The sequence below is a fragment of the Odocoileus virginianus genome, chromosome 11 (genome assembly GCF_023699985.2).
Source record: "Odocoileus virginianus isolate 20LAN1187 ecotype Illinois chromosome 11, Ovbor_1.2, whole genome shotgun sequence".
Lineage (NCBI taxonomy): Eukaryota > Metazoa > Chordata > Mammalia > Artiodactyla > Cervidae > Odocoileus > Odocoileus virginianus.
Window position 1 is genome coordinate 65,153,338 of NC_069684.1, and position 23,751 is coordinate 65,177,088.

At 42.4% G+C, this 23,751-nt stretch overlaps 1 long non-coding RNA gene across 2 annotated transcripts; it reads left to right on the forward strand.

Moving 5' to 3' along the window:
* Positions 1–259: 259 nt before the first annotated feature.
* LOC139037534 (uncharacterized) lies at positions 260–22,483 on the forward strand. Of its 2 annotated transcripts, none has more exons than XR_011490413.1 (5): positions 260–580; positions 5,799–5,876; positions 14,633–14,738; positions 19,845–19,999; positions 20,340–22,483. It is a non-coding gene; the product is annotated as an uncharacterized lncRNA (long non-coding RNA). The 2 variants fall into 2 exon arrangements; XR_011490412.1 differs by lacking the exon at positions 260–580 and adding an exon at positions 5,176–5,349.
* The last annotated feature ends 1,268 nt before the right edge of the window (positions 22,484–23,751 follow it).

Below are 23,751 nucleotides of genomic sequence, written 5' to 3' on the forward strand. Positions count from 1 at the left end.
AATTCCAAAGAGAGGAGAATGGCTGGAGCAGTATCTTTTTGGAGGGGAGGAGCCGACTCCAGTCTCCTCCTGGGTAATAGGAGAGAAAACAAAATTGCAGGCACAGAGGCCAGAAGTCAGGTAGAAATTCTCCTCTAATCACCTCTGTCTTCTCCGTAAAAGGAGAAACAAGATCACCAGATAGTAAAGGTTCAAAGAACAAAGCTAACAACACAATTTCAGTGGGAAAACAGAAACACTGTCCCGAGAGATAGGCTGAGATGCACTGGTACCCTGCCATCTCTTCACAGATAAACACCTTCATGAGGGTTCAGGACAGGACAAGACGTGCTGGCACACACTGCGTCTTGGCCCGGCACACGCCGTGCAGGGCGAGAAGAGCCACGCGCTCAGAGAAGTGCTTAAAGGAAGTGAAACTCAGCACAGTCAAGTCAGATCTGCCTGTTACTTCCGCCTCTACTCCTGTCCAGACTCGGCCATCACCGCTGATCAGTTTCAGTTTTACAAGCCAAGAAGTACTTTATGTACTTTAACTTGGTTGTGTTCTGGTGGGGGAGGAGACGATGTGGGGAACAGAGAGGTATGTATTTTGTTTGTTTGTCTTAAATTGGGAGAAATCCCAATTTACTAGGTTTTCATAGTTCTGTTGCAAAGTCATCAATGCCCCTTTCCACAAAATAGCTTCTATTTCAAAATTGGCCTAAAGTTGACTACTTTTATATAGGCTGGAATTCTCTCATATTTCAGTGCAATTTAAGACTCAATACATTATTTTTTTGAATTAGAGTGAAACAAGTAATGTATGAAAACAACACAAAGACTTGCTCTGAGTCAAGATTCAGTGAAAACTATATATAGCTTTTCATTCCATGTTAAATATAGTTAACCACAGAGGTTATACCTGGGACTCTGTTCTCGGTTGCCAATGCTTATTCATTCCCTCAACAACCACTTTGTAAGTACCTACTATGTACCAGGCACACAGTATACAGCAATTAAAAAACAATACAACAGATCAAGATCCTTGCCTTCATGAATCATATTATGTTCAAACAGGAGATATATAGATAATGGACTATTAATAAATAAGAAGACATTATTATGTAAGAAGGTCATAAGGACAATGAAAAAAAATACAGCAGAGCCAAAAGATCAGGTAACCAGTTTGCAACATAAATGGTGCAGTCAAAGCAAGTCTTGCTGAAAGTTAACATCAGGACATATTTGAAGGAGAGGAGCTGTGAGTCAGGCCAGCTCCCTGGGGAAAAGAGAGGCCTACAGAGGCAACAGCAAGTACAAAGACCTGGAGGGAAGGGGTTGCAGGAGTGTTTACACAAGTATGAAGGGTCAGCGTGAGGTTGGTGGGTGACGAGAGGAACAGTAGAGACGGAACTGGCTTCGTAAATTGTGGGGCTCAGCGTAACCTGAAAATGTGGGGTCCCTTGCTCAAAATTATTAAAAATGTCAAGGTAGCTCTGGCAGATCCTTTAACCATCTGCCAGGACCTAGAAGCCAGCTTTGGCAGGAGTTGAGGTCAGATCAAACAGATATGAAAGTGAGGGGACACGTTTGAAGGGCTTTCTAGGCCCCTTGTTAGAATTTTGACTTATTCTCTGAGCAAAATGACACATCATTGGAGAGTTTTAACCAATCTAACTTGCAGCATCTTTGCTGAAATAAGTCTAAGGGGCCCAAAGAAGAAATGAGAGACTAGGCAAGAGACTGTTGCAATAATCCAGGTGAGAGATGACAGCGGCTTGGTATAAAGATAGTATTGGCAGAGGTAGTGAGAAGTTTCAGACTCTGCATACATCTTGAAGATGAAACTCACAGATTAGAGATGGGTTTTGTGTAGGGAGGAAGAAAAATTTCAAGAAGAATAAAGAATGACCCCCAAGGTTTTTGGCCTGAGGAACAGAAAAATGGGAGGTGCCCTGAGCTTAGAAAAGGAAGTCTAGACAGACGTGGAGGTGGTGGAGGGGAATGATGAGAAGTTTGGTTCATACCCAGACGTCTGAAATGCCTCTTAGACATTTGGGCAGTGAAGACAGGGGGTTGGCAGTAGGATTCATGAGGGTGGTGTCCCGGAGGGTGGTTGGGCTGGAGATACAAATGTGGAAATAATCAGAAAAGCTGTAATTCTGTAGTGCATCTAAATGTAAAGTTCTCAAGGTATCTAGGTTCTCAAAAGTTCTAGGCTAATCAAAATTCTTCCTGTGTCACAAGCATTTTGACTAATGACATCTGTATTGTAATATTTACTTTTTTACTTCATTTCCCTTTGATTAAAGCCTTTTTTTTTTCCTTTCACTTGACAGCTGAAACTGAATACCAAGGAATTTAAAATGTGACTAAGAAGAAATTGGGGGAAATTGTTTCTAAATATCACAATCAGTTTTCTGTACCAGCAGCAGACTTTCATTTTGGAACAGATTGTTTATTTTCTAATCTCCAAAATGATCGTTCTGTTACATAAATGTAAAGAAATATTCATCTATTACATCTGTGCTGCCATCTTAAGCTAAATGTAGATAATAAATTTTTTGGAATGTGTGTGTGTTAGTTGTTCAGTTGTGTCCAGTTCTTTGCAACCCCATGGACTGTAGCCTACCTGGCTCCTCTGTCCATGGAATTCTCCAGGCAAGAATACTGGAGTAGGTTGCCATTCCCTTCTCCAAGGGATCTTCCTGACCCAGAGATTGAACCTGGGTCTCCTGCAATGCAGGCAGTTTCTTTATCATTTGAGCTATCCAGGAAGCCTGGTAATTTTCTGGAATAAATAAAATAAATATTTGGGAAACTTAACCAGTAGATTGAGCAGAGGTTGTTATGTTACTTATGTCTGTCACTGGAAAAAAGAACTGTACAGCGATGGGAAAGACCGGTAGTGGACATGTCTGGACTTTTGCTTGTAGCTGGTAAGGGTTTTTCCTGTTAGTTTTAGGAGTTGCTTGTGGGACAGAAGGGACTGCCTTTACACAGACCCTATGAATCATTAATCAATCAGTACTGTGGGAGGAGAGGGGCCCAGAAGGAAGCAAGAAATTGGAAAGAGGGGTATTTTCCCTAAATCTCTTCAGAACCAAATCCACAACTCCGGCATCTCCCCAGGAAGACAGAGAGCAGCAGTTTTAAGAGAAACTGGAGACAGCTCAATTAGGAACCCCTGTCACCTCTGGAGAGCTGGGGAGTATAATTTCAGGAAAGACCGGCAGGTGGGCAGGGCAGGATGGGGCTGGGGGCACGTGGTGACCATATGTGAGACGGCCCTTCCAGGAGTTCAGAAATAATTTGAAAATGTCTAACAGAAGCGGAGTGATATTCAGTAATTACAGCAGAAGACAGTCAGGGTCTCTGTAAGCGAGCTCACTGTTTATCCACACCATCTTTATGCCCAGCTTGGTAAAAGATGCATACAGATACACATCCTAACTCCAAACAGGGCCTGAGGTACTGACTTCTTTGAAATGAGCTTTCCTCTAATATGATCTGCGAGCCACAGCAAAGTCAGGTAGAACCATGGCATTTTTCTCTAAGCTGAGTGAGGTATATTCATGTTCTTTCCAGGCTATCCCTGACTTCCTATTCCCTCTCAGTGGGAGAGATGAGTGGGAAGTGGAATCCTGAGTTAGGAGTTTGGGATTAACACATACACATTACTGTATACAGAAAATAGACAACTAACAAGGACCTATTTTATAGCATAGGGAACTCCATTCAATATTCTGTAATAACCTTTATAGGAAAAGAATCTGAGAAAGAATAGATATTTTATAGGCACAACTGAATCACTTTGCTGTATACTTGAAACTAACACAGCATTGTAAATCAACTGTACTCCATTATAAAATAAAAGTCAAATTAAATTTTAAAAAGCTGAATTCAGATTCCCAGTGCTTTTTATAATTAGAATTGCACTGATCCTTCCTGTGCAATGAATAAGTCTTCCTCAGTGGCTTAGATGGTAAAGAATCTTCCTGCCATGCAGGAGACCAGGTTTGATCCCTGGTTTGGGAAGATCCCCTGGAAAAAGTGGGCATGGCAACCCACTTCAGTATTCTTGCCTGGAGAATTCCATGACCAGAGGAGCCTGGTGGGGTTGCCAAGAGTCGGACATGGCTGAGCGACTAACACTTTCACTTTCACTTCACTGTGTAGTGATACTATATCCTCATTCTGTTCTTATACTTCAATGAGATGAGGTAAGCCTAAAGATGTTACTACTGAATAGCTCAGTATAATATGGGTTATAATAATGTTTTTAGTGCTTATAAATTCAATATGAAATAGAACATTTCCCTCCCGCAGTTTACATTCAGTTTATTTTCAGGTTTGAAAATGGCTTCTATGTGGGGGTGCATGAATAGGTAGGAGATGGTGAATGGATCCTAAAACACACATAAAAGGAGGAAATATGTCTCCTTTTCATGTCTTAAAAAATATAATTATGTCTTGCAGTTTCAAACAGGATATAACGTAACTAGTTGTTTTATTTGACAATGAACCTCTAAAAATATATATGAAAAAAATATGTTTAGCTTTGTAACCCGAAAAGACCAGAACAATTTTAGGATTATGTCATGTATGTTAAGTAATTTTTTCATCCTGGTAAGTCACATAAAACAGTTTTTCAAACCTGGGGCTGGAAGTTGCTTCACAGAGGGAGGCCGTCCTACGGGCTGGACCACATGGACCACCACCTCTGGCCTCTGACCAACCATGACAGGCCTTTAGCTCCCAGCCCAGAGCCATGACAATGAAAAGTGTGTCTTGAGGTTGCTAAAGGTCCCCTGGGTGGCAAAATCACCCCTGGCTGAGAACCACTCACACAGAATCTACTGCTTTATGACTAGAATAGAGACTGAAATTAATTTTTTTAATATATTTGTAATTCTTTCATTCTGAACAACCATTTTGAAGTCATCAACCAAGAAAACACAGGCAAGCTTTGCCAAAAGGATAAAGACACCATCTCTTCCAAAGCCATCAAATGACACCCTGTACACTGTCATTTGATGAAGCACACCAATGATCCGTTATCTCTGTGTCAGTCCTGCTCCTCACAGATGCCACAGTTGACTAATCTACTTCCTTCTTCAGAAATGCAACAGCCTAGAAACAGCAAGTGTCAGGCGATTTTTGTCCACTCAGTAGGATTTATGTCTCACTAAGCTGGGCAACAGGCAGGAAGACCACAGAGTTGCGTCGCAAAAGCCTGTTGGTTTTTCATCTGCTTACTGATAAAGGCTTGACTTTGAGCACACTTTGTCAGGGATATCTTTTAAACATTAGTTTTTTAAGAAGCTTTACGATAACTGCTTAGATTTCCACTGCACAGGGGAGAGACTGGTAAGACACTTTGAAATGACTGGATGATAAATAAGCCCACGCAATTTTTTTTTCATATTTATCTATTACTTTCTTGTTTGCTCTTTGATGAAAAGCTAAAGTTGTCCAGAGCTCTGGTGTATACCGTTTCTAATGAGGAACATAACGAGAATCTTTGCAGCAAAGCCTATCTTCGAGACTGGGTGAACGAGCCACTTATTTCAAGCAGTATTTGGTTCAAGATTGTACCAACAATGTCACTGAATTTGATAAGTTCTTAATTTATAATGTTTACGCTTGATTGTGATTGAACTTTGATCCTGTTTTGCTGACTTTCTTCCACTGTGTATCAAAGGCCTCAAGAAGGAGAAAGAAAAACTGAGTAGTTTGATGTTTGAAAAAAATTCTGAGACATGGTTTCATTCAACAGATATTTTTGAACTTCCTCTACTTATTATACTTTTTTCTAGACCTCCCACACTTTAAAAGGAGTTTTCCAGACAAGGATATCCAGGTGGTGCCATGTCTAAAGACACTGCTGAAAAGAGGTAAAATCTTTGTTAAAATTTATTCCCGTGCTTTTAGTGAGGAACCAACAAGAAAAGAGGGAACAACAGGCTCTTCATCTCATCCTTGGCACGGCAGATGAGAAACCAAAAAACCAGAGTGAAGTGGAAACTTTCTGCTGTTCAGGAAACTGATCCAGATAATGACATGGACGCATTTCTCTGCATTTTGCAAAGTAAATTTCATTCTTTTGAAAGTTTCCAGTTTTTTAATTTGAATTTCTTGGTGTAGGTAAAAAGATTCTTGAGAATTGTTTTTCCCTCTTTAATTAAAAAGAAATAATAATATTCAATAGCAATTATCTGAAGAAGGGGAGAAAAAAAGGAAAGAAAACAAGAGAAGCCACAAAGCCCCAGCTGCTGTTAGTTCCTGTTCACTCAGGCTGGCTCGTGACGTAGGTTTGCTGTATTTTGAATTCACATATTAGAAACATTCATTCAGAGAGGAAACTGGCTTTGGCATAATGAACAGAAGAAAATAGCATTCATAGAACTGTTATTCAAAAAGAAGCACAGAGCTGTACTTCTTGTTCTAATGAAACTTACCTTGGCTTAGCTATATCAGCGAGGAAAAACAGGTGTACTTTATGGTGGGTAACTTCTGACCCTGCTGCTGGGAAAGATTGAAGGCAGGAGGAGAAGGGGACGACAGAGGACGAGATGGTTGAATGGCATCACCAACTCAATGGACATGAGTTTGAGCAAGTTCTGGGAGATGGTGGAGGACAGGAAGTCTGGTGCAGTCCATGGGGTCACAAAGAGACACACACATTTCGAGTGACTGAACAACAACCACTTCTGACATGAAAATTTGAACAAAGTTTCATAAATAATTATTGGAATCTGAGAAAGAATCAGACCTTGCAGTTTGGGTAGCTGAGAGTTTGGGGTCTCAACTGCTCAAAACAGGGGAGTTGGAAGAGGAAGGAATGCCTTTCTTTGGAGACTTTGCAGGGCCCAGAATTAAGTTATCTGGTTTCCTCCAACCACAGTTCTGGGCTGCACTTTAAAGCAACTCTGTTTGGAGCATCAGTGCCACAGTTGAGGTCCCCAGGCTACAAGTCCTGTCCTCAGGCCGGCCCCTCACTAGGCCCTGTCCTGTTTCTCTGTTGGGTCTGCAAGACCCTCCCTGGACCAAAGCTGCTTTGAATTGACACCTCATATCTCCACATTGGATCTAATTTAGTGCAGTGAAGAATCATTCACTTATTAAAGACATTCATGCCCATCTTTCACGCTAGAAGCCTACATCTCAGAACTATGGTTTCCAGCTGCCATGGTTTTGTGGCACCAGGCTGCTGTATGTCATATACCACTGCTCTGTTCATAATATTTAGACAGTGCCATAGCAACACATAAAATACGACCTCCAGAGGTCTGCATTCCTCCAGCTCTGTGTCAAGTATTAGAGAAATTCCTGAGGAAGGGAGCCATACTACAGAGCATCCGAACTGCTCCCTTTATGGTAGCAACAGCAGAAACCTGGAGCAGAAACACATCGGAGGATTCTATATTCGGTTCTAGAAATGTCCCCATGTACTCGAAGTTTTCTGGTTTTATTTATAAGGCATCAAGAAATCCTCTTATTTAATTCTATAAAGAGCTACTAAAACCTTACCACTTCATAGTTAACCTTCTCTCTCTTTCCACAGAAGAAAAAATAGACTATCATCTTTTATTATCTAAGCATTTCGTATAAAAGTATTAGTGGAGGTGGGCTTCCCAGGTAGCTCAGTGGTGAAGAACCCACCTGCCAATGTAGGAGACGCACGAGACACAGCTTCGATCCCTGGGTGGGGAAGATCCCCAGGAGTAGGAAATGGCAACCCACCCCAGTATTATTGCCTGGGAAATTCGATGAACAGAGGAGCCTGGCAGGCTACTGCCAGGGGGCTAGTAAAGGGGTCACAAAGAGTCAGACTTGACTGGGTGACTTAACACACACATATTGGTGGAGATGACAGAGATGCAAATATCTAAGACCTGGTTCTCTTTCCATATGCTTCTTGAAATTTGGAAGTCAATTTCTCATTTTGGCTTGCTTTTCACCCAGAAAACAAAAATTTACTTCACATCAAAATAAGTTTTCCATAGTGTCAGCACAGAGGTTTTCTTTTGTTTTCTTTTCAGCAGCATAAAATGAGAAACATTTCTTTTCTCAGAGTTTCTCCAGAAGTAGCTCAGCTGGTGGTTCTGGCCCAGGGTCTCTCATGAGATTGTTTGTGGTCAAGCTGTTTGCCGGGGCAGCACTCATTGGTTTTCATATTCTTGGCTTTGTTATATAATGTTCAACAGATTCTCTCTCTCCTCTCTTTTTAGGTTTAAATTCTCTGTACCCTTTGTCATTAACGCATCATCAACATTCCTCTGACTGGAGTGTTTTGCCTTCACCTGATTTCCTTGGAAAGCAAGACCACTAGTTGAAATAATTCCCGTAGTGTCTTGATCAGGAAAGAGCCCTGAGCGAGGTCCGGTTGTCAGGCTAGGGCCCAGGGGTCACTCAAAGGCCCCAGGCTGCTCGCAGTGTCAGCTGGGCAGACCCAGCTTTGATGGAACACGGCACTCAGTTCTGATATTTTCTAGGAGAGGGGACACAAAAGTGCACACGAATCACTCGGCCTCTTGTTACGATGCAGGTTCGAATCCCCTGGTTCTGGGATGAACCTTAGCTCCTGCATCCAGCACAGAGATTCTAAGCAAATACCATTAACTACCTCCCCTGTCACCCCTGTCCCTGTGAGCACTCCCCTCTCCTCTGCCTCTTCTCCATCAACCTTGTGGGGCAGGTCACTATTTCCTATCTGCATTTTGTTCAAAATATCTTCCTCAATGCTATTCTCTGTTTGCAAAGGCACTGCTTACACTCAGATTATGTTTCTTCTCACAGGGTTAGCAAAGTAGCCTATTACCTCACTTAGTTTCAAACATTTCCTGTAGTATATTACAGAACACAGTATTTTACACATTCATCACATCTGACCCTCAAAACAACTCATGTGGTAGGCCAGGCAAGCATTATCCAGCTTGGAAATAAGGAAACAGGCTCAGGAAGAGTAAACTACTTTCTCAAGCTCACGAAGCTACCAAGTTGCCGAGCTGAAACTTTAGGTCTAAGTCCCAGTTCCCCAAATTCAATCTGCCTTCTTAAAGCCAGATAACTATGCATGCGCTACGTGCGAAGTCACTTCCGTGGTGTCTGACTCTTTGCTATCCCATGGACTGTAGCCGCCAGGCTCCTCTGCCCATGGGATTCTCCAGGCAAGAATGCTAGAATGGGTTGCCATGCCCTCCTCCAGGAGACCTTCCTGATCCAGGGATCAAATGTGCATTTCTTATGTCTCCTGCATTAGCAGGTGGTTCCTTACCGCAGCTGAATCTGCCTTCTTAAGGTTATGTAACAGTATCACCACAACAAAACCCACTAAAGATTTCACCACATCTTGAAGACAATTGAGAACTGGAAATGGGGTACAGATTATGAAATGTAACAGCCTTAACTCTATACCTGGTAGCTCCAGGAACTCACCGACTCTGGAAGGTGTCCAACATCACAGAACTACCTATAGATTCAAATCTACAGTTACAATCGTCATCTATAGTTATCTATACAACTAACAATAGGCTCGAATCTACTGACTTCTTCTGCTATGCTTTTCCACCTCACTCCCTTAAAGGCCCCTGGCGCTGTGAGCTTTCCGTGACATGTGCGGATACCCCATCCAAAGTTAGTTTCTGCCAGTCTCAGAGACGTGCCTCTGCCATGGGTGGGTTTTGTCTCCCGCTTCGCTACAGCACTTGTATCACCTCTGGATGGAACCCCCACTGCTCTCAGAACCTGCAGCCATGCCCCTGCATTCTTTCCCAATCCAAGCCTTAATCAGGTTCTCCGGCCCACCCACAAGCCCTCTCTGATGCCCCAGGCCCTTTCCTCTCTAGTCCTCAGACACCTGCAGTTTCTGCTAGCCAGTCTTGGACTTGGCGCCTTCTCAAGGACCCATCCTGGGTCCTGTATGTCCTCACAGTGACATCCCAGTCATGTCACCCTTTCCCCTAACATTCAGGGTTCTCCTCGCCAAGGACTACTGATCCATGAAAGGCCACTTCTTCTCCCTGGAACATCCTCCCACATATTAAACCATCTCGAAAATTCCCGTTTAGCCTTTACTTGTCAGTTAAGACACTGCTTCTCTTGTGAAGTCCCTGCTGATGTTTCCAGGTGACATAGGAGAGACCTCTTCAGGGTTCTGAGCGCATTGTGGATGATGTCCCCTTGGATCAACTGTGTGATCACACTGCTAGTGTCTGCATGTCTGTTTCCCCACCGAAGGTTCCTCATCACGGACACAGTCATCTGCTTCTCCTCTGCACTGAGTACGTGGCCCAGCACAACCAGAGCTTAAGATGTGATAAATGAATCAAAAAACGAAATGCACGTGCCCATAAAAATGAAGACATTCTGTGTTCTGTTAAGCTTAAGAAGTAAAAGTGCTTTGTCGCTCAGTCATGTCTGACTCTTTGTGACCCCTGTGGACTGTAGCCCTCCAGGCTCCTCTGTCCACGGGATTCTCCAGGCAAGAATACTAGAGTGGGTTGCCATGCCCTCCTCCAGGGGATCTTCCCAGCCCAGGGATCGAACCCAGGGCTCCGGCATTGCAGGTGGAGCCTTTACCATCTGAGCCACCAGGGAAGCCCTGAGAAGTAAATACAGTTAGAAGTTTACAGGGGAAATACTCATCGGGAAGCAGGCCCTGGGTATCACAGGCCTGGGCCTAATTCCTCCAGCAACTACAAAGCCAGGCTAAAGGAAGACCAAGAAGCATCTTGCTGAGATACTCCTCCTCTTTCAGGAGTCGGAGCTCCTTCTTACAGATGAGCTCTCACCTCCAAAGACACTCTTCTAGAGTTACAGCCACTAACCTTGCATCACAACTGCACTGACCTGCTATTCTTTAGCTCCCTAGGCGTTCTGAAATCTACATTTTTAGACTTTTTGTTCTAAGAAGACCCTCTACCTACTCCCCAGTGGACAACCTTGTAGTTGACCTTTCCATAAACAGCAGTTAGCTTATTTTTTGTGACAACGGCTCTGCTTTCATATAGAGTTAACTTCCTTTGTTTCTAAAACCCCGCAGGCATAAAGCTATTCAAGCACTCTGTGTCTACCTGTCTGTTAGACCGTGAACTACACAAAAGCATGGGATTCACCTATTTCATGTTTAGTTTTCAAAGCTCATCAATGTTCAGCCCTTTTCAAGGATATACTAATCCACTTATAAGATGGGGGAGGGGAGAAAAGCAGGAGGAAAGTAGAAAGACACCAAGACACTTTTGTGGCCAGTGTTCTGGATGCAAACTGGCTTCCGTTGACTTAAAAATTTGGAAGTACAGCAGACTCAAACTGATCTTCCTTCTGCTAGTGAGCAAGGCTGTGGAAACCGGAGGTGTTCCCGCAGCAAATTTCCAGGCCCTGTTCTCCTGCTCCCTGGGTGACAAGAGTCAGTGCCTAGCTTGTAGCTATGGGAGTCCACTTTCCAGCGCCCCGAGTGTTGGAAGTCAGCCACAGCGGCCGCAGCGATAGCTACTTAATTCCCAGGGATTAGCACCTGCATTTGGAGAAGGAAATGGCAACCCACTCCAGTATTCTTGTCTGGAGAATCCCATGGACTGAGGAGCCTGGCGGGCTACAGTCTATGGGGTCGCAAAGAGTTGGACATGACTGAGGGACTAACACACACACACACAATGCCTGCATTAGGGCTCTGGGAATTGTTCTACAACCTACAACTCTAGTAAAGGCCTCAGATGTAGCAGCCTCCCAGGAGGGTCATTCTGGGATCAGTCCTGGGCGCCCAGCCCAGACTCCTCTCCCGTCACTTCTAATATGTGTATAAGCACATAATTTTCTGAATTAAAACTCTTCATGTTTAAAATACTTAGAGTGATAATTTCTCTCTTGGAGTTCATCTTATCAGATCCAGGAAGAGGGAATAAGAGGAGGGGGGTGTGGGGGTAAGGCAGAGGGAAAGCAGAGGGAGAGGGGTGTTCCTGCCTGGAAAAGCTCAGAACTGTCGCAAGAATTTACCATTTGTTCTAGGCAACACCTGATGAGAGTCCTCTGACCTCCCTTTCTTAGAGTATTTACTAAAAAGTGTTTCGAACTGAGAATCCTTCCTCTGTCTCTTTCAGAGGTATTTGTACTTCCTACAACTCAGGACTGCCTTTCTCAAGGACCCACAAGCTGTTCCTTTGAAAGGTGACCTTGAGGAAGGATGGGCCTGCCTCCCAGGCTCTGTTGAGGATAGAGGCTAACTTCCACGCCTGCTACTGGCAGACACAGTAGTGGAGCCTTCTGCACTGACCCACCCCTTATAGTTTCACTTCCCTGACTCCACTGGAGACCCAGTCACCCCCCCCACTCCTCCGTTCTGCCTTTAACATGCCCCACATCGCTGTGCAAATCTGGATGGAGTTCAGCATTTTTTTGCACAGTCAGTAGTTACTGAATTAAATCTGTTTTCACCACTTTCACTAATGTCCAGCTGTGTCTGACAAGAGAAAGTCTTAACCGTTCTTTTTCTTCTACTCTTGTTACATCCACTTTTTATCCAATGAATTAAGAACATAATTTATTTTTTCTCTAAAAATGTTATATTGGTTTACTTTATAAAGATTATGAAAGGCCACAATGATTTGCTAAGGGTGGCTATAAAAGCACATTTTCTCTATATATTTTAACAAGGGAGATGTTTTCCAGAATTCCAGATGAATTCCAGAGATTCTCTCCAGAATAGTTTTTTCCTGTGATTTTTTATCTGAAGTCTGACAGACAAGGTAAATACCTCAAGTACCCAATAAATATTAGAAATTTCTAGCCTACTTAGAATTTCAGGTCAAATACTAATGATCAATGGCCCTTCAAATTTCACCTGCACAACTTTGATTTAGTATAGGAACTATGAATTATGAAATAAACTCATACTAATAGAGTCATTTTTGCCAACTGGCAGCAAAAAGAAATTCCTATTGGTGATTTTAAAAGGAAACTTTCCAGATTAGAGGCAGAGGTCCACTCTTTCTCTGGCCCTGAATTCTTTGAAATTTCTAATACACATTTATAAGACACAACTAGTTGTGATCCTCATTTCATGTAACTGTTAGGTTTTGCATTTGCAGGAAATGAGTAATTATTTAAACATGCAGAGTCCCATTATGTTCAGTTCTCTTGAGAGGATGAAGACAATTGTTTAAGAGGGAGCTGTAGATTCTTAGCATTTTAAGTTATACTCACTAAATGTTTCTGACCTGGAAGACAAACACTGCTGACAGGTACAGTTCTGGTTAGGTTTTTAGAATGCTTGAGAAATTCCCCCGTTGACTAAGAATTCACTGTAGTCCCAGAGAGTTAGTCTCTGGACATCCCCTTTGAACTTTTTTTCCTTAATAGGGGTTCACGCAAGGAACCATGATTCACTGAATATTCTTTCCTAAAAAGAAAGCACCTCTATGGACAACTTGAAAATTTCCAGTAGTAATAACCTTATTATAATTTTCTCATAATTCCTAGTCATTTATAATGAGGAACCCATGAAAAATGTGAACAACTTGTGAGCTATGGCCTGAGAATCAGCAGGTCTCAATTAATCCCCCACCTCATTAACTTCCAATGAAGTCTGAAAAATCTTTCCATTTCCAAAAGAAAATTACTTTTTCCCACATCTAACCTCATAAGAATTCCAAAAAGATGAAAAAAGAGAGAGAAAAGTAAGAGAACCTGTACCAAACTATGTGAAATCTTTAAGAGAGATGAATATTTGTGGCCTCAATATTGGGATGATAACAGCAATTACTAGGAATAATAATATAATAAAAACTTTATAATCTTCATAATAGAGGAAGGTCACCTCTTGAAACTATTCATATAAATATTATTTCCAATTGCACAACTTTTTCTTGACATAAACATTCTTGCATTGCTATGCAATACCAAGTTAGTGGGTTTTTTTTTTTTAAAAAAAAGAACCAGGCAGTAGTTAAAGCAGTAAAAACATTTCAATCAGAGCATTGTAAGAGGAGAAAAGAGATCTCAGGATAGATCTGGACTCAATTCTGAATACAGCATGGGAGACTTGGGAATTTATAGTCAAGGAGCAGTGTAGGGAACAGTGGATAGAAAATTACTAATAGGAAATATCAGGGGTAAGGGAGTATTCTGGCTGCAGTGACATAATAGGAGTCTTGCTGAAGACAGGCCAGATGATCAGATATCACCTGGGGGTGCTGGGGGATGTGGGAACCAATCAGATACTCACAGCAATTGGATAAAGATGATGGGGGAGTCTCGCTGAACTGACTTAGCAGGAGTCTTGCTAAAATTGGATTTTTTTAAGAAAGTGCATAGATGGGCCTAAAAGAAGGTGCAGAAGCACTGAAGTTTGGTCAAGCAGAGAATCTTTGTCAGTAGAATGTCCGTTGCCTAGGAAATTTTCTGTAATCAAGAGATTTAGTTAAAATGACAGATGGAATGTGCCCACTTTTTAAGAATATGTTACTAAGAATACTAACTCTATTTCATCCTATCACTTCTTTGTTATAAATTAATAGCAGTTGGAGAAAACACGCATATACAAAAACTACATGACTGTCAAAAGCAGGAAGGCACAGAAGGTGGGATGAGCCTTCCTGGATATAATTCTAATCTAAAACATTATTTTATGTTTCCATCAAAATCCCAACCTGAGATGGCAGCCAAGGCAACACTGTGAACATAACAGAGGCAGATGGCAGACCGAGGAAGGACCTGTATCTGAGGACGGCTTGAAGAGCTCAGAGTGCCAGGCTTACTGAGTAAGTCCATGAGAGGAACTTTGAACCACCCTCCAGTAATACTGCAAGGTGGCTCCTGGTTTAGGGTTGCCAGGACCCATTTAACAACGATCACTAATGTCACTCTGGAGCTGACTATGGCTCAGATCATGAATTTCTTATTGCCAGATTCAGACTTCAATTGAAGAAAGTAGGGAAAACCACTAGGCCATTCAGATATGACCTAAATCAAATCCCTTATGATTATACAGTGGAAGTGACAAATAAATTGAGACGTTTGTAACATTGTATGGGAAGCCATGCTCAAAGCCATCCCTAAAAAAAGAAATGCAAAAAGGCAAAATAGTTGTCTGAGGAGGCCTTACAAGTAGCTGAGAAAAAAAGGGATGTGAAAGGCAAAGGAGAAAAGGAAAGATAAGCCCATTTGAATGCAGAGTTCCAGAAAATAGCAAGGAGAGATAAGAAAGCCTTCATAAATGAACAATGCAAAGAAATAGAGGAAAACAATAGAATGGGAAAGACTAGAGATCTCTTCAAGAAAATTAGAGATACCAAGGGAACATTTCATGCAAAGATGGGCACAATAAAGGACAGAAACAGTATGGACCTAACAGAAGCATAAGATATTAAGAAGAGGTGGCAAGAATACACAGAAGAACTATACAAAAAAAAAAAAAAAGATCTTAATGACCCAGATAACCACGATGGTGTGATCACTCACCTAGAGTCAGGTATCTTAGAGTGTGAAATCAAGTGGGCCTTAGGAAGCATCACTATGAACAAAGCTAGTGGAAGTGATGGAATTTCAGCTTCAAATGCTTCTATCACAATCCAAAACCAGAGGAACTTAGCTCTCTCTAGCTGTTGTGGTTGTCTCATTCCTTCTGAAAAGTTGCAGGAAAATGAGAGATGGGTTAGCACTCACTACTTTTCAGATTTTAACCATGTGTTGAAATGATTCACAAATTATTAGATAAGATCATGACCAAGCTGGAAATAGAACTAAAAGATCACAAAATCTATTTTATTTTTTAAAATTTATTTATTTATTTTTGCCTATGCTGGGTCTTCATTGCTGCGTGAGCTTTTCTCTAGTTGCGGCAAGCGGTGCCTTCTCATTGCGGTGGTTTCTCTTGTTGTGGGGCACAGGCTCTAGGGCACAGGCTGTGGTGCATGAACTCAGTTGCTCCATGGCATATGAGATCTTCTCAGATCAGGGATGGAATCCAAGTCTCCTACACTGGCAGGCAGATTCTTTACTACTGAGCCACCAGGGAGGCCCCTGTTTTATTTTATTCTATTTTTATACAGCAATTTATAAGAGTATTTCATTAAAACATGAAAAATCTGGGATATATTTGGATATAAACATAAATATGAACAATAAACCATTTAAGGAAATCAGTAATGAATGTGGAAAAAAAATCAGAGAATTGATATAGGCATAAAATCACAAATGAAGTAATATAAAATCAGGCAATTAATACTCTAATTTTACTTTTTCGTCAAAATATACTTTATTTCTTAGAGCAGTTTTAGGTTCACAGCAACACTGAGGGGAAGGAAAAGGGATTTCCCACTCACACCCTCCCCGTCCTCCATTATCAACATTCCGCACCGGATGGTTCATCTGCTACAAATGATGAATCTACATTGACACACCATAATCACCTGGAGTCCATAGTTTATGGTTCTTGGTGTTAAACCTTCTATGGGTTTGGACAAACCTGTAATGACATATATCGACCACTATAGTATCATACAAAATAGTTCACTGCCCTAAAAATCCTCTGTGTTCCAGCTATTCACGCTTCACTCCCCACTAACATCCAGCACCACTGATCTTTACACCGCCTCCATAGTTCTGCTTTTTTCCAAAATGTCATGTAGTTGTAATCATACAGTATGTTAGACTGGCTTCTTTCTGCTCAGATTGGCTTCTTCCGCGTAGTAAGATGCATTCAAGTTTCCTCCATTTCTGTTCATGGCTTGATAGCTCATTTCTTTTTTTTTAAACTGAAGTATAGTTGACTTACAAGGCTGTGCCAATCTGCACTGTACAGCAGAATGACTCCATCATACACACATATATACATTCTTTCTAATGTTCTTTTCAACTATGATTGATCCCAGGATATTGGAGATAGTTCCTTGTGCTATACAGTAGGACCTTGTTGTTGACAGCTCATTTCTTTTTGGTGCTGAATAATATCCCATGCCTAGATGAACCACAGCTCATGTCTACTTTTTAAAACATTTTATTTTTAAGAGATACTAAGGTATTTCAAACATATAGAAAAATTTGAATTACAACAAACAGCCATATATTTACCATCCCAACATACTCAATGTTAATTTTTTTCCCCATTTATAGCAGAAAAAAAATTAAAGAAAAAAATTTGGATACTAAACATTTACTTTCCTCTAGCTCTGATAGAAATAATTGCTGTGTGCTTTATCAGTTAGCTATTGCAATGAAAATCTACTCCCAAACTCAGTGGCTTAAAACTGTAATCTTTTATTCTCATGGGTCCAAGGAAGAGTTGAGGATCTGGGCTCTGGTGGCCGGCTGGGCGGAGCTCGCATGAGGCCATCCACACCCGTGAGCGCTAGCCTGGGGACAGTCAGGAGGCCTGCCTCTCCTCCCTGTGTCTGCCCCCGGGACTGGCAGCTCGCCTCAAAGTGCTCTTTTCCTAGAAACTCAGGGGCACAAGAAAGCAAAGAAAATGCCACACCCCTTGCAGCCTAACCTTGAAACTGTCATACCATCACGTGAACCACATACTTTAGCCAAAGTTAGACACATGACCAAACTCAAGTCAAGAGAGGTTTGAAAGTGCAGCCCACACATAAGGAGAGGGAACAGGTCCAAAGGGCAGTGGATATTGAGGGGTGGAAAAGCTGGTGGTGGTTTAGTCACTAATTTGTGTCTGATCCTTGTCACCCCATGGACTGTAGCCCGCCAGGCTCCTCTGTCCTCGGGATTTCCCAGGCAAGAATACTAGAGTGGGTTGACATTTCTTCTCCAGGGGATCTTCCCAACCTGGGAATCGAACCTGGGTCTTCTGCATTGCAGACAGATTCTTTACTGACTTACCCACCAGGGAAGCTTGAGGTGGGGTCAGTTTTCGTTCCAATCCCAAAGAAAGGCAGTGCCAAAGAATGCTCGAACTACCACACAATGGCACTCATTTCACATGCTAGCAAAGTAATGCTCAAAATTCTCCTAAAGGTAGGCTTCAACAGTACATGAACCAAGAACTTCCAGATGTTCAAGTTGGATTTAGAAAAGGCAGAGGAACTAGAGATCAAATTGCCACACCTGTCGGATCATCAAAAAAGCAAGAGTTCCAGAAAAACATCTATTTTTGCTTTATTGACTACGCCAAAGCCTTTGACTGTGTGGATCACAACAAACTGGAAAATTCTGAAAGAGATGGGAATACCAGACCATCTGACCTGCCTCCTGAGGAACTTGTATGCAGGTCAGGAAGCAACAGTTAGAACCAGAACTGGAACAACAGACTGGTTCAAAAATTGGGAAAGGAGTATGTCAAGGCTGTATATTTTCACCTTGCTTATTTAACTTATATGCAGAGCATATCATGCAAAATGCTGGGTAAAGCACAAGCTGGAATCAAGATTGCATGGAGAAATATCAGTAACCTCAGATATGCAGATGACACTACCTTAATGGCAGAAAGTGAAGAGGAACTGAAGAGCCTCTTGATGAAAGTGAAAGAGGAGAGTGAAAAACTTGGCTTAGAACTCAACATTTAAAACACTAAGATCATGGTATCTGGTCCCATTACTTCATGGCAAACAGATGGGGAAACAATGGAAACAGTGAGAGGCTTTATTTTCTTGGGCTCCAAAATCACTGCATATGGTGAGTGCAGCCATGAAATTAAAAGATGCTTGCTCCTTGGAAGAAAAGCTATGACCAACCTAGGCAGCATATTAAAAGGCAGAGACATTACTTTGCTGACAAATTTCCCGTCTAGTCAAAGCTATGGTTTTTCCAGTAGTCATGTATGGATGTGAGAGTTGGACTATAAAGAAAGCTGAGCGCAGAAGAATTGATGCTTTTGAACTGTGGTGTTGGAGAAGACTCTTGAGAGTCCCTTGGACTGCAAGGAGATCCAACCAGTCCATCCTAAAGGAGATCAGTCCTGAATATTCATTGGAAGGACTGATGCTGAAGCTGAAACTCCAATATTTTGGCCACCTGATGCGAAGAGCTGACTCATAGAAAAGAGCCTGATGCTGAGCAAGATTAAGGGCAGGAGGACAAGGGGATGACAGAGGATGAGATGGTTGGATGGCATCACCAACTCAATGGATGTGAGTTTGAGCAAGCTCCAGGAGTGGTGAAGGACAGGGCAGCCTGGCAAGCTGCAGTCCATGGGGTCTCAAAGAGTCAGACACAACTGAGCAGCTGAACAATAACAACAACAAACTGTGCCAATGTTAATTTTCTAGCTTTACTAACTGTAAAGAGGTTGCATAAGATGTTAAAACTAAGGAAACTGTGTAAAAATTATACGTGAACTCTGCAGTAAGTTTCTAAGCCTTAAATCTCAAAGTATATCAAAATAGAAAGTTTTAAAAATCATCCCTCAGGGCTTTCTTGGCTCAGTGGTGAAGAATCTGCCTGCCAATGCAGGAGACACTGGTTCCATCCCTGATCCAGGAAGACCCCACATGCCACAAAGCAACTAAGAACATGAGCCACAGCTCCTGAGGCTGTGCTCTAGAGCCCGGGATCCACGGCTACTGAAGCCTCTGCTCTAGAGCCCGGGATCCACAGCTACTGAGCCTGTGCGCCCCAGAGCCTGTGTTCTGCAGCCAGAGAAGCCACCGCAATGAGAGGCCCCACGCACCAGGTCTGGGGAAGAGTCTCCGCTCACCGCAACTACAGAGAAGCCCGCACTGCAATGAAGACCCAGCACAGCCAAAAATAAATAAAAACAATTATACAGAAATCACCCCTTAATTGATTTGAATTTCATTTTTTCCTACAGATCCCCAGGTATACCCCTTAAGCCTTCTAAAGTTTTTGATATGCTAATTGACAGTGTTGTTGTTGGGTTTTTTTTTTCTTTTTTTTTAATTTAACTCCAATAGTAGATGAAAGAGTTTAAGATCCCACTCTCAGGTCACTCCGTCTGTAGATATCATGGGCCAGACCACCAGGTGTCCATGGAGTCCCCTGGGAATGGAACCCATATGACCCCGTGGATTGTAGCCCTCCAGACTCTTCTGTTCATGGGATTATCCAGGTAAGAATACTGGATGAGTTCTATACCTTCTAATCTCATGCCACTTTGTTGTACTTCTTTAATAACATTGATTTTTTTTCTGCCATGTATTAAACAATGGGTAACGAGCAAGGAATACTTTCTCCACTGGTTTAATTTTAAAAAAAAAAAGCTCTTTGAGTATTGTATTCCTTTGAATAGTGTGCAATACCCACTAATTAATGTCTTCACTTGAACAGAGGACAGAGGATGTGATGATAGCAGCATGTCAATCCTGAACATAAGTTAGAAGTGAAGGTACCACACACTCTCCTTTCACTAGAAATTATCTTTAACCATAAATGCTGTCTTTCCACCACAGTGTTCCTCAGAAGTCTTCAAAAGTGCCTCCTAATAATTAAAGGTTTTAACCAATAAGGAAAAAAGAAAGAAAGAAAGAAGACGGTCCTAACTGTGGCCTGCTCCTGCCCTACTTAAAGTTATTTGGAAACTGTGAGCCTCCTGTGAGGTGCTGGGCGCAGCTGTGAGGACAAGGTCTGTGAGGAAGTTGTGGTTTCTTCTTGAGCTTTCTGGGCACGGATCCCGCTTCTGGGCCACTTTCAGACCCGAGTTTCACCCTCAGGGCACAGAAAGCTGCTTTCCCCCTGGGCTTTCCCAGCCTCCTAAGCTGGCCTTGAACCTGTACATACAGTTCATAGGATGATTTGGCTTCTGCTTAAAAAGCACTCAATTAGAACTCACTTTGAAAATGAACAGCCAAGCCAATCACCTTTGAAGATGATGAGCTTCGAAGGTCCAAGGACTCTTCAGAGTAAGCGTTATGTGGGGCTAATGAAGCCAAGTGAGCCCTGAGCTACGGTGCCTTTGCTTCCGTTACCACATGAACTGCTGAAAATACACCAGGAATAGACGTTTTCATGGTGAAGCCTCCCTGGAGCTCCCTGAAGACACCCCGTGAAGAGCGCTGGAAAAACCCCAGAAAGTGATGCAGGGGCCTCACACATGGATCCCATTCAGCTCTGAGTTGTATCTGTGACCCATGATGGATTTTTCAGCCAGAATCTTCAAGGTCAAGGTTTTCAGTCACACTTCCTCCCTAGCTACGGAGGTAACCCCTAGGCTTCGCTCACAGGCGTGTCTGCAGCCACATCTTCATTCTCAGGAGCTGTGTGTGTGCCCTGCGTGAGGCTTCCCGCCCGGGGTTCCTGCCCTGAGCCCCACACAGAGCGAAGGTGTGCAAGTGGAAGTCAGAGGCCTCTCTTGGTCCCTGCAGCCCATGAGGAACTGTGGCAGCTGCTTTCACACGGGCCTTTTCTGAAGTTGTGGAGCCATTTGTTCAGTCAGATATAGAATGCCCTCTGCTGCTGCCGTCCTCAAAGGGAACCTGACCGAGCGGCAGCTGGAACACTTCCCACACATCAGATGTCACGGGGGAAGTTGAAGAGCCAGACTGAAACCGCAAAGAGACTGGACCTCTGAGGATAGGGTGGGGAGGTGACTAACACACATGTTCTACGTGCAGCTTTGAAGTTGATCGCCGGGGAATTCGACCTCACTTTACAGGATGGGAAGGTCAGGGATACCACTCCAGAATGACCCATCGCCACTTCTCTAGATGGGTTCTCTTGGCTGAATCAAAGCCAAGGCTTTGCAAAGGACGCAGGGTACATGTTTCAAACAGTTATGGGAAGTATCGGGAGAGATTTGATTTTGATTGTGTGTTATCTGTATTTGTGATCATCGTGGCAACCAGTCACTCTCAAGTGCATCGGTTTAGATAAGAGGTTATTCCGAACATTCGCTACTGAGCCACTGAAGCGACTTCTGTCACTTCCAGCCAAGGGTGACTCCCGGGCAGATGTGTTTACAGTTGTGCTCTCATGAGTAAGGCACCATGTAAAAAATAATTCCTGTTGTGGGGACACTTGCTAACTCTAACCATCACATCTGTTGAAACTTCCACATCAATCAAATTCTTGTATTTATAAAACTGACACTCCTTCAAGGGTATACTCTGTGGTCAATGAAGTTGGAGGCCCTGGGTGTGTGTTCTTACCCTGCCCTGATCCAAGGACCAGGGAAAGAAAATATGTGAAGCGGACAGCCACTGGGGATCAAATCAGACACCCAGCACTAAGAACTCTTGTCCTAAACTGGGCTAATTTTAACTCAGATTCATTAATTAACCTCTCAGAGCTACAGTGCTGCATCATCAAATGAGGATTGATGAATACACATAAAACACAGCACAGAGTAAGTTGTCAATATATATATTTCTTATTCTATTTGTGATCTTAAGCAGGTTTTAAAAAAATCTCTGAGCCTAGATTTGCCACCATAAATAATGTAGAATAACGTACTAATATAATAAAGACAAACTGATATATGGGGGGAAATGGTTCTTGTGCTGTGAAAATCTATGAGCTAATGTTTGTAGTTTCTTAAACCAGTGTGCCCTTCTAGTAAAAATCTTTTGAGATTCTTTAGAAGCATAATATATCAGAAGTGAATTATCTTAAAATGTGTCTTGAATGATATGTAAAAACAGGAACATGAGAAATCATATATAACATTCAGATGCATGTGTCTACATGTCAGCATTAGTGGTAAGTATAAGAACATGTGACTGCATGAGCAAAGACATTTGAGAATCTGACTGAATGTGGATATTCTCCCATCACTGTATTTTAAGTATATCACGTGAAAAATAATCAGCCACTGATTCCTGGAAATGGCCACATTAGTATGAACCAGTATGCAGGGCATCCTGCATAGCAGTTATATATCTTTCTCATCTTTTCTTAAACCTATTTCCTGCACTGCAGAGAAACTGACACAGGATGCTTATGAAATGAGATTTAAATTTTCAGTCCAAATGTGTTACAGCTTAACATCAGAAAGCCCCTAGATTTCACAGAACTAAATTTTAATGTTTTGCTAATGGAAACCCCCACGGTTTGCAGGGTTCTCACAAAGCACTTTGGAAGCATATTATTAAAGTCGGTCTCATACTTCTTTCTGAGCTGACAACACACTTTGTAAAGAACTCCCCTATACTAAGATTTACAAAATACACTCAAAGCTATAATGCAATTGACGAATTTGACATGCAAAACAAGAGGGCGTTTTGATCAGGGATGAGGCATGCAACTCACAAGCCAAAAAACTGCATAGGAGGATACATTATCATTCTAATGTTGGACTGAAAGAGCTAAGACTTCTAAATCATACTTGAAAACTAGGTAAAGTTTCTAACACAGTGTTAAAAACTACAGTCTTTATACACTGATGAGAATTTCTCTGAGGAGAACTACCTAGGACAAGAAAGCAGCTGATGCAAGTGATGGGGCGGTGGCGGCGGGGTGGGGGACACCTTTCAGCTACGGAAGGCAGGTTGCATGAAAGAGCTTTAATTCTGAGCTGTGGGTGCCACACAAGTAAGATAATCCCCCAAACCAGATTCCAACTTGGAAAAGAGAGAGATGCAAAAAGAAATACAAGGGGAGTCCTCAGGGCTACCCCAGGAAGGGAAACTTGATCCAGGTGGCAAAGGTCTTGTGCTGAGCGAGCCTCCAGGGCCACTGGGCTCAGGCACTACGGGAAGCGGCGCCTTGGAGTGCTGTCAGCTTCAGTCACACAAAGCAGTGACTTTGAGCATCAGCTGAAAACCATGGAACAAACACAAACTTCTGAGTCAAACTTCAGTCCTATTCCAAGTTTTGACACATCATTCAGTTAGAATGTTAATCTCTTTGAAACTCAGTTGTCTACTT